The 11,960-nt window shown below is 43.5% G+C and overlaps 1 protein-coding gene across 5 annotated transcripts in view; it reads right to left on the reverse strand.

Moving 5' to 3' along the window:
- The window catches only part of LOC128896720 (lachesin-like), a 59,721-nt gene extending 51,747 nt beyond the window's left edge, over positions 1-7,974 (reverse strand). For 2 of the 5 annotated variants that reach the window (XM_054160138.1, XM_054160141.1), the window contains exon 1: positions 7,651-7,973. The gene's annotated coding sequence lies outside the window, so the exon portion shown is untranslated. Of the gene's footprint in view, positions 1-7,329 lie in introns of all 5 variants that reach the window. The other 3 variants (XM_054160137.1, XM_054160136.1, XM_054160142.1) reach the window with 2 other exon arrangements.
- Between the last annotated feature and the right edge of the window lie 3,986 nt (positions 7,975-11,960).

The raw sequence follows: 11,960 nt of genomic DNA on the forward strand, positions 1-11,960 counted from the left end.
CGGTAGAATCACTGAATGATCCCCTGAATCCCTCCAGATATTATTATCATTATTATTAATAATACACAAGTGGAAATAACGAAGATCAGCCAATCTCCTCGTGGCCAGAAAAAGCCAACACAGCTATCCGTACTTCGTACCTTCGACGACGTTTCCGAAAGTTCTGACGAATTGTCGAGTGAAATTTTCGAGAGGACAGAGTAGTAGCTGTGTTGAATTTATTAATAAATGCTCGCGCAGTTGACTGGGACGTGGAGCTTTGTGCGAGCTGACGTGGAATGTCTCGTATGCGACGCCTTCGGCCCGAGCGCGTTTCCAGGGAAATCTGAAACGAACGTACACGTTACGACGTGACGTCGCACGAGAGGGAGGGGATGGGGGAGGGTGGAGGGCGATGGAGAGGGTGGTCCACAGGGTAGTCAACAAAAAGAGCACACGTGACATCTGCCGTCCGACGGGGTGAAACTTTTTTGTAATAAAGTGACGAAATACCAGAGAAAACCGTCATTGCGGATTAAGCGGCTGCCGATATTAAAGCGTCATCTGAAATTCGCCGGTGGCGCCCGTTACGGAGGTAGGGCGGGGGAAAAAAGTGGGCAACGAGTGTATCGGGCCGCATCGGCTATTATTTGCGCGGGCAAATGGTCGTTTAATGGTTCTCATTGCGTATACATGGCGAACGAACGTTCTGCCAATCCCTGCTTCGGTAATTGTTTTTGTAAAGCGCGCGCGCGCGCGCACTCGAGTCGAGTGCTGCATAAATATGTAGTTTAGCTTTTCGGATAGTTTAACTTTAACCGATCGATTAGCACGGGGCCAATTGTTTGTCGTGAATCGATCGTAAGGATTAGAAATTAGCTGCGAGCGGAGCCCGAGGTTGCCTGGGAAAATATTTTTGAATTTAAACGCGCCGATTTGCAGATCTTCGAGATTCCAACATTTCGAAATTTCGAAATGTTAACATCGTCAAATTTCAAAGTTCCGACATTCCGAAGATTCTTTTCTCTCTGTCGCCTAATTGTTGTTCATTTTTAAGTAATTTGTGCGTGACTCGAACGCGACCAACGTTCGTAATCAAATTAATTGCTCAAACGTAATAAAAACGACGAGGTTTGTGAATTTCAGATATTTAATTTCGATATTTAACGTTTAATTCGTGCATTATTCATGTTCGGAGCCGAGGAGCGTGCAGGGTATTAAATGTGATCGGTACGTGAATTTTTCTCGATCGACATTCATACGTAACAAGTATCGCCATCCTTTCAGTGATATTTCAATAAATAATTACTGCGCTATTTTAATTTAAGAGAATAACGAATTGTCTTGATGACGCGCCCAATTTAATGACCACTCGTTGACATTTATTTATTCCCTTTATTCAAATAATTCCTCCGAAAGAATAATATTTATTCGCGTAGTAGAGTTTCCAAGTGATGCATATTTATTTATATTAAAATTAGGATTTTCTGTTTTTAAAAGCTTGCGTAACTCGTATCTCAATCCACGCAACTGGTTACCTCGATACGCATGATAAAATGTATCCGTAATTTTAACGTTAAACTAATTGTTGACGTATGCTCGCAATATGAACATCCAATCATTAAACAGAAGATTAAACAAAGTACACGGGGCGCAGGAATGTGAATAAATTCGACGGTGGAGGAACGCTCTTTGTCGTCGGCGTTTAATTGCTACATTCGTTAGTACGGGAGGGAAATAAAATAGACTAATGCGTAGGGTGGCCTGCACACAAGAAACGAAACACCAAATTTAATTAAATTGTTTCCTTTATTTCCGACCACGCGGAAAAAGAGGTTCGGACAACGTTCGAATGGTTTTGAAACGCGGATATCGCCTAAGATACACGAAATATCAGCAACAATCTGTGTAAATATAAAGATACACAAACTATCAACGATGGGAATATAAAATACGTTGCACAGTTTGGAAGATAACAAACACTAACAGATAAAAAAAACCATCGAAACAGTCCGACTACTTTCGAACTTTCAGCTTGCTTTTCTCCAAGGATCGAGCGCCAGATTTCCTATAGACATTGTTCTCGGACCTAACCGAGCTCCAAGATGCCAACTCGAGGACAATGAGCGCCATAAACGAGGCACAACAGCCACCGCGACCCTGCACGTTCGTGTCCTGCTTCGGAGCTGAATTATCCCTCTGTTTCATCGTCGTTGTTGACGCGTTTCATTTCCATATCGCACGCAGTGGGAATCACTTTCTTGGCAGCCGCGCCTTGGCACGCTACACGCGTGTCAACCGTGGAACCACCAGTGTTCGCAGCTGTTCTACGTGGAAAGTGAATGGGGAACAAGCGACAGCAGCAATTCTGGATACGTTCGTGCGTTTCATGCCGTTAGAAATTCCAAAATTCCAAAATTCCAAAATTAACAAACTTCGAGACTCTAAGACTCTAAGCATTCTAAAACTCTACGATTCGAAGATTCCAAAGTATCGAAATGTCGAGACTCTAAGATTCTAAGCATTCTAAAACTCTACGATTCGAAGATTCCAAAGTATCAAAATGTCGAGACTCTGAGACTCTAAGCATTCTAAAACTCTACGATTCGAAGATTCCAAAGTATCAAAATGTCGAGACTCTAATACTCTAAGCATTCTAAAACTCTACGATTCGAACATCCCAAAGTATCAAAATGTCGAGACTCTAAGACTCTAAGCATTCTAAAACTCTACGATTCGAACATCCCAAAGTATCAAAATGTCGAGACTCTGAGACTCTAAGCATTCTAAAACTCTACGATTCGAAGATTCCAAAGTATCGAAATGTCGAGACTCTAAGACTCTAAGCATTCTAAAACTCTACGATTCGAAGATTCCAAAGTATCGAAATGTCGAGACTCCTATTACTCCAAGATTCGAAAATATTTTGTTTATTTAAGCAGTAACGCTCGCGACACGCAAGCCTGGAGGAATCGTAATGAGGTTGGGACGAAGAAGAGCTGAAGATCGTTGGCGGAAAGACGATGACGTTATTGAAAGTATACAAAGCTGGAGGAGGACAAAGACGAAGATATCTCTGGTAATAATCCTACGAATTTCTCAGTGGGAAGTCTCTGCCGCTTTATAAACAGCTTCGAGAATAATATGGTGCTCAAAGAGGAGGTAATTCCGCCAAAGTGATGACATTAAGAAAGGTATGTAATTGCTAGCCGAGGGAAATTGGGAAACGAAAGCTCGGAACGAAGGGACGCGCTCCTCTTTCAAACTTTCTAGTATTACTTCCGATACACCGGAATTTTTTGTACGTTTCGTTTCGTTCAACTAAAGAGCGCCGCATCGAAATATAATAATTACTCGTTATTCCTGTTTGGATATTCGCCAAACTCGAAAGTTTAAAACGGACTCAGATACTTGCAAAAGTCTCCGTCGACTAAAGAAGGTAAGGTAACAGTGATCGAAGTATAACGATCCGAAAGACAGAAGGACAGTTTCCATAAGCTAAAAGCGAATTTATCATTCCTACTCGGAATTTAACATTCCTACTGCAACTCAAAGGTTTCGATATTTATAAAAATGAAACATTATTTTCTGGTTAGACTGTAAAAGTTATTTTTGTCGCATCGAAAGGTTATTAGTTGGGTAGAATGGAGAGCAAAAATTCCAGGTAACTTTCAGGAAAACAGAACATTTTAACAGACAGCTCCCCTGTGAGAAAGCAACGAAATATCGAGTTTCATTCTGTTGCTGGTTGCCGGTCTCTACTAACGATCAATTAGGTGCTTTGGCTGCATTGCTGCATCGTAGACGAGTGACAGCAGCCCTCCGCATTAACCAACAGTTTACATCGATAAATGTTCCTTCCGCAATTTCACGAGACTCGCAATCAGAAATATTCTCAAAAGCGTTTGGAGTTTACATAAATTTAAATGTCACAAGTAAGCTGGCGATCGGTCGAATCCAGTGCGAGAATTCCGACTCGAAAGCAGGAATTACTGTACACGTTTCTCGCGCTTGGTTGCTCCAAGAGCGAACGCTTCCGTTCCCGACACCGGATGGAAAGTCATCGGCGACATTCTTAATTACTTCCGTTATCCAGTGCATCTGAAAGTCCACCGCGAGGGACATTTTTCTGCTCGACGTTTCATTTGCCTTCCCCTCGCGTTCGTGGCTCGAATTAATATACCGCATTTTCTTCTCCCTGCCTGTTCTCCGAATCACCTTGATGTAGCATCCAGCTCCTGACAAAAATATGCGCGCAGGTTCAACCCTTTGCACTCGTTACCGTTTCAGAAAGCTTTCATTTCTAGGGATATTCTTGCGTTGGACTCGAACGTTTCATTCAACTTGTCTCTGTAAACCTCCGTTCGTCAAATTTATATAAATTCATCGTTACAAGTTGATTCGTGCGAGCTTCTGCGTTTTCAGTTTACGTGAAACCTTTCGTTGAGATCTGTCGCAAAACGAATCGATCGCTCCAACGTTTTTCCAACATTTTTCCCGGAGTGAAAAAAAAAAAAAAAAACAGAATTTGAAAGGCCTTTACCAGAGGTTTATTTCAAGTTTCGCGATTCCTCGCGGCGTATCCGAATATTAAATTACCGGAATAGTTGGTGGGCACACTTTGAAGTACAATCTGAACCACGCGAGCCATGACAACCAAATTCTGATCGATCCACCGACAACGAAAATAATATCGGTATACAAGTTCTATATAGACGCAAGCGAGCTAACCGAACCGATAACATTGATGAAATTTCACCTAGCCGTTTGAGAAGTTATTAGAGCATCCCAACCTGTGACAACTTCACAGGGAATATTCTACGCTGTTTCCTAAAAGTGCGAAATTTACCAGGCACGGTGTCATGTAAGTATCGCGGTTACAAGTTCGAAACTCTGACGCGTTGCTCGTACGAGTATATCGAGTTGATCACTCTACTACGATCTTTTTTTTTTCTCTCGTTGAAATTCAATCATTCAATCGATACAACTGCGTGTTTGCGTTAAATTATCGTGGAAAATTAACGTAAATATTATCATTATTATTATACTCCCTCTCGTAATTTTCTGTTTGCAGTCATTTAATTGGCATTTCTGTTAAATTCACCATATCCAGTATTTAGGGATCTGGCATTACGATAAAGCCCTAAATAATTATTACCTCGTGGATCGCGAATCGGATAGATTATCTCTAGTATTTTTCAAGTTGCCGGAATGAAGTTGAAATATGTACGCTCGCGGATCGCTGTGTCGATTCTGCGTTTCGAAATAACGCGATGGATTCAGCTGGTCCGTTACAATTCCATGTGTGTTAAATATATGGAATATATGAAACTGAATATATGAAACTGAAATCAGAGCGAGTAATGGAGGCTTTATTTAATATCTCTGGAATATCGAAAGTAATTATTTAAAGATGGGTACAATTTCTAAGGAATTTCGTTGCGCGTGCTTGTCGTCGTACGTGTCTTCCACTCGAGAACAAATTTAAACGAAATCCCGTGACTTTGACGAAATTACAAAATACCACGAGAAATCTTTGATTATCTCGTCTCGTAAATGATACACGATCCCGGCACCGATCTTCAAGGATATTCGTCCGACAGCGAAGGTGTCGAGAAAGAAATCGTAGCAGTGTTTTCAGTTTCCATCGGGGAATCGCGTGGAGAAATCGAGTGAACGCGTGCGGAGGCTATTATTTCAGCGGTATAAACAATTGGAGGCGAGGGAGGAAAGGCGAGAGAGAATTAATTTAGTTCGGGTGCTATGAAACGTAGAAGCCAGAGCGAGGATCATCAACAGGTTCTACGAGTCAGCCGGAAGTCATTGGCAGTTCTCCAAAGGAGAGTTCACGAGGAACGCTGGTCCACAGGTGCTCGGAACGAGCATAGTGGCTGGGGAAAGAGGGCTACATATACGTTGCTACTGAATGAATTGGCAAAGGGTGTCACGAACAAAAGAAGTCTACGGGCATTCGTACATACAAAGTTCTTGCGTTCGCTCAGAAAACCTCCCCGGGCACCATTTAAAGGAATTTCCTTTCCTTGCCTCTCCTTTCTCCTCTACTTGGATTTCGCCCATTTTTCGGTCAGAGAAATTAACCTTGGAAACCAGGATGGTCGTTCGATTGAAATATTTTTGAATTTAGAGCAAATTTGAAAGCGGATCGGACCATTTGCCGATTCGATATAAAGGGAGATTCGAACATTGAGAAGGGAGATTGAAAAATGTCTAAAAGCATCGAAAGATCCGAGGACTGGAAGAGAGAAAGATGAAGGATGAAAAGATGAAAAACAGATGTAAAAAAGTCAAGAAAGAACAAGAATAGTGGGATGCGTAATGGTCTAATGCGTAACGCGCTCGAGCGACAGTTCAGGACTGCTGTTAGGTTCGAATCTCGTCTCCATATTTTTCATTCGGATTTCTACGATAGGAAGATTTGAAAATTCATCGAAATGTTTAAAAGTCGAAAAGGAAGTTGAAAAATTCAATGGAAGGTTCGAGTAGCCAAGAATGGAGAGGATTCGAAGATTCAAAAGTCGGATTTAGAGATTCGACTTGATATCAGTGTTGACAATTGCCGATTAATTCGTTACTTTCGGTATAATCGACGGGTTACACCCGTATTCGACGGTGTTTACGTATTAATATTTATATAGCAAATACTCGGGTGGGAAGCAAATTGAAAAAGCAATTGCGTTCGTTAAATAATACACATAGTGTTCTTCGACACGGGCATTTATTCGAATGTTCGAAACCTAAAATTATATACAATCTGGGCTTGGTGAAAAGTAAGCGAACTGACATTTGACCTAGGCGAAGCGGTAAGCGGATTGGAAGAGCAATTATCGAATCATTTCATTGTTCCATGGCACCTCGCATTTATTCAGATTTATGTCCACTCGAGGCGATACAAAGCTAACCTTGAAATGCTAAATCATTTAACGATAGCCTCGCAAAACTTCAACTACATTCTCATTTGGAGACGTGAAGCGGATTGGAATCTTATTTCGATATCTTGCCACGTTCGTTTGTGAAGCAACCGCCGTACAAGAGACTCGTAACGCTCTCTTCCCAACTGAAGAAAACTCCCTGAACTTCCTCGTCCCGGTCTCGCGGCGTTAAACGACCAAAACATACCTGCATACGGAGAATACCTGCAATACCTTGGATTGCAAAACGAATAAACGATACTCTCGCTGAAAGCTAAACCAACTTGATCGTTTCAACGGATCGAGACAATTAAAATTTCATTTTTGAATTTAGCCACGCGACAGGCCATTCGTGAGCAAAGTAAGCTTGGAAAGATTCGCGATGGTGCCAAAGTGGAGGCGTTAAACGATGAAAACATACCTCCGGAAGATCGCGCGCCAACCAGCGCTCTCTTGTTCGAAGAATCTCCGACTTGACCCGGAGCAGAGGCCTGGAGCCTCGGCGGGTCCCTCGGAGCACTGTTTACACTACGAGTAGCCACTGCGACCGAGAGACAAGGTAAAAAATTGACACGGGGTGAACCGCGTCCGAGGAAGATCATCAACAGGTCCCCGACGAGTTCCCTTGCAACGTCGAGCGTTTCCTTCTTTCGCGGAGGGGAGCCTTCCGGAGGGTACCGAAAGGGGAGACGCAACGCGAAAAGGCTAGAGAGTGTCCAGGTGTGATGGTGCAACCACTTACCCGATTAAAAGCTGCTTGGCAAGACGGTCGAGTCTTTGGAAGGGTCGAGCTGACGTATCGGAGGCGAGGGAAACAACGTGAACGTGAACGTGAACGTGAACGTGAACGAGTACGACAGCGAGGGAAGCCTTGGTCGGAGCCTTAAAAGCATATCACTGTTCGCGGGCCCTCTTCGTGTGGTAAGGGGGCAGATTGGCACGCGCGCGGTTTCACTCGTGGGGGTGTCGCGGTGCGACTGTAGCACAATCGCTACCCTCTCACGCTCTCACGGTCTCCATCCCTCCGCTCTTCACCCTTCCTCCCGCTTTACCACCCTTGCTATTCTCTCCTTCTCCTTCCTCCACCACCACCCTCCGCCACCACCCTCTACCACCACCCTCCGCCGCCCCCGTTCCCTTTTGTCGTTTGTTCTCTGTTCGTTGGACGCGAACCCACCTATATCTCCTCTTCACCCACGGCTTGTAACTCGATTTCCCTCTTCCACCCCCTTGGCCGCTAGATCACTGGTCTCCCTCTCGCTTTCTGCCGATGGTCTCCCTCCGGCTCTGGCGTGGTTCCCTCTCTGTTCGGCTCCCACCACCCTAAAACCGGCAAGCCACTCCTGCAGCGTTGTGCCTTTTCGAAAAGCCCCACTCGCGACTCTTACGTGATAGCCGAGGCGGCTGGCTGACGGGATGGCTGACGGGATGGCTGACTGACTGCCACTCGCGAGGATCGCTCTACCTGCGCGCTCGACGAATCCGCGCAGGATCGCCTAATCGGCCCGCGCAACCATGCCACCGAGTCCTGGCCGCAATGCGATCTCGTTCTACGGTGTTATTATTGTTCTTGGAGGGTTCCTTTCGCGAATCGCGCAGCTATCGTTCGTAGGTATTAGTCGGAAGGGTTCGTTCCGACGTTTCGATGGGTAAAAGTTGCGACACGATGCGATGCTAGACTACCGGGACTACCAGGACTGCCGGGATAACGGCAGACGGATATCGATACTAGCTAGAGACTGTAACGATGCATTGTGACGCGACGATAGATGGAGATTGTCGTCTGATAGTAGATAGAAACTATCTCTAATAGGTAGAGGACGATAGTAGGTCGATATCGTGACATAATGACAGGTGGAGCACGTAGCATCGGCGGCAACGCTTTGAAAAATTCTGGTGAACAATACTCGCGGCCACCACGAGTGCACGAGTCCCGTTTAAATATATTTCATCGGTCGGTACGGTCGCCATGAAGCTATGATATTTAAAATCAAAAAGCGTTCGCTTTTTCGAACAGCTGCGCCGGAAGTGCGGATAGAACACAGGGAATCGTATCCGTGACGCGGTCGAAATGAAAAATGAATGAATATAAAGATATAAACAGACCGCGTTCGTTATACAACGTAGCGTCGGGTAATGGTGAACAAGAAAATTAATCGATCGAACGTTGTTAGAGAACGTTACCCAGCCAGAGAAAGCTCTTGTTTCGATAATAAAATTATTTTCGTATTTCAGAGTAATCGTTTCTATCAAAGGTGGAAATATTTTATTCTCGGCATGAAAATTCGTTATTCGTGTACGTATTCGTTTGATCTATTTTCTAAAATAATGGCCAGCCAAATGCTGGCTGGCTGTTCGCGAAATGCTTGTTTTTAATGCTCGTTTTCCAATGATAATTGCGGATAAAGTAGGCGAGCTCGAAGAGCTCTGCCTTTTGTATTTAACGTGACGGTTCAGTCTTAAGGGGGATAACCAGGTTGTCGGGGCGCAAAGTAAAGTCGCCCTTGCAATTTATTTTTCAGCTCGGTAATTACTCTTACTTTAATTCACCGACATACTAAGGATTTATCCTTTTCGGGAGCAATACGAGGAGAGAAAAGATCGCAGAGCATAAACGAAGATTATAATTTCTCAATTGTCAATTTTATTATACTATTTATACAAAATACTGCCGCTGTGTACGAATAACCGTACGATTGGACAGCCAGGATTGATCTAATTTACGCTAATTTTTAATAGCGACTACAATAACAGATGAAACAATAACGTACTCGAAAAAAAAAATGTTAACGAAAATTCGATGAATCGTAAATGCTTGAACTAAAAATTTGTTGAAATCCACTCGTAACTTAAAAAATGTCCTCGTCAGTTTGGAATTTCCAAACGGATACTCGGCGAATAGATTTTTCGATAGAGCCGAACTTTCCGTTTTCCGATTTTTCCTCCTCGACGGGATCCTTATCCCCCTTAACAGCCGACGGGGGTCAGTCCTTCCAGGGTTAATCGATTTCTTTCGGACAGTCATCGTCACTTTCGCGGAGGAATTCGCGATTCTTTTGTTTTGCCAAGCTTTTTTTTCCCCAAGGTGGACGGCTCGGTCTCTGTTTCTCCGCGTCGCTTTCCATTTATCTTTCTCGTGCTTTTGCGTCTGGTGCTCTCCCCTCGGCGCGATGTCACTGCAACATTCTTTTTCAAGGGACGCTGGTTCGATATTAGGAAATACCTTCTGCCAATTCCCCGTTACGTAAGGTGCGCGTGTTCCTACAAAAACTATGGGGTTTCCTGCGCACCACCCTCCCCTGAATTGGTTTTAGATTAAGAATTTTTCTACGGCCAGGTAAGGGGAAGCGAAGGAGCGACGGCATTCGAAGCTCTCCGATTATTTGCCTATTCCTGACACGCTGTCCTAGTGTATCCTTATTGAAATCGCGCGTTTAGGTCGGTAGTTGGTCGGTGCTTGTGAAATATCTAACCTTGAGTATTCCAAGTGGACGCTTGTCGATTGATTCGGCCGGTTTGTTGGCTTTAGGTCAAGATTTATATTGTATATCGTAGGGGTGAATTTTAAATTCGGGTTCAATGTTAGTTCGGTTGGTAACACTGATTACTTTCATTTACTAACAAATTGTATGTACAATATTATACAAGTTATTAAATGACAATCATCAAGGTTACCATTTGAATAAACATTATATATATATATAGATAGATAGATAGATAGATAGATAGATAGATAGATAGATAGATAGATAGATAAAAAGATAAGACGATCGTTCGTTACAAAATTCAAATTTCCGAGCATTCTCGAAAATGCTACTCCGCTTTCATTTGCCATAAATTTACGTCAACGCCAAACTTGAAACGCGCATGGACGCGAGGTCGGCTGGCGATGGGGCGGAGAGGGGTGGGGGCTTCGAAACGGTTCTCTCTCCTTCTTTTTTTGCATTTTTTTTCTTTTTTTTTTTTCGAAAATATCGTAAGTGCGCAACATTCTAGCATTCCATATCCGCGTGCCTGGCCGTCAGCAAATAGGAGGAAGCTGCTCAAGAAGTCCTCGGCGGTATCTTAAGAATGCTTGCCGCCCCCTCACTCGATATGCAATCCTGCAAGATTGTCTTGGAGAGAGGAATTAGAAATGCCAATGTAAACTCTTCGGACCTCACGAACAGTCTAAAAAAAATTCACGAAAAGTCGAGAATTCGAATCTTGGTGCGTGTTACATGCGCATTACGAATATGCATGTTGTGCAAGTTATAAAACGTACGGAAATCATAAATTTGTAAAAATTAGATGCCCGCCTATTCGTGATATAATACGCACGTGTTCTCGCGTATATTGAAAAGTATCGCGTAATTGCGGGGGTCGCGAGACATTTTTCTAGGTTCGCGCGAAGAATTCAATAATTAATTTGAATACTACCCGCACGTGGCGGGAATCGTATATCCTTTTAGATAAATCAATTCTTCGCGTCACTCTGCGTATAAAAATATTACAGCCAAGTATTCGAGCAATGCATACTTGACGAGATGTTTCGATTTCCTCGATACGGCATATGCTTTAATCGAGATTTTCGAACATTCCCGCGCCACGTAACGAGGATTTCCTGTATCGCATCTCAACGTTTTTCCTTTCAAATATTTCCCTTTCTTTTTTCCTTTTGTCCTGATATTTTCACACTAAGACGTCCAAGAAGGAAGATCACCGATGATCTTCTTAATCGATTCTCTCCTCGTTATTCGACCGTAATAGGAGGTGATTTTATTTCTTTTTTCAAATCGAGAGAGAGATGTGGAGAGAGAGAGAGATGTGGAGAGAGAGAGATGTGGAGAGAGAGAGAGATGTGGAGAGAGAGAGATGTGGAGAGAGAGAGAGAGATGTGGAGAGAGAGATGTGGAGAGAGAGAGATGTGGAGAGAGAGAGAGATGTGAAGAGAGAGATGTGGAGAGAGAGAGATGTGAAGAGAGAGAGAGATGTGGAGAGAGAGAGATGTGAAGAGAGAGATGTGGAGAGAGAGAGATGTGGAGAGAGAGAGATGTGAAGAGAGAGATGTGG

The sequence above is a fragment of the Hylaeus anthracinus genome, unplaced genomic scaffold, assembly GCF_026225885.1.
Source record: "Hylaeus anthracinus isolate JK02 unplaced genomic scaffold, UHH_iyHylAnth1.0_haploid 11978, whole genome shotgun sequence".
Taxonomy (NCBI): domain Eukaryota; kingdom Metazoa; phylum Arthropoda; class Insecta; order Hymenoptera; family Colletidae; genus Hylaeus; species Hylaeus anthracinus.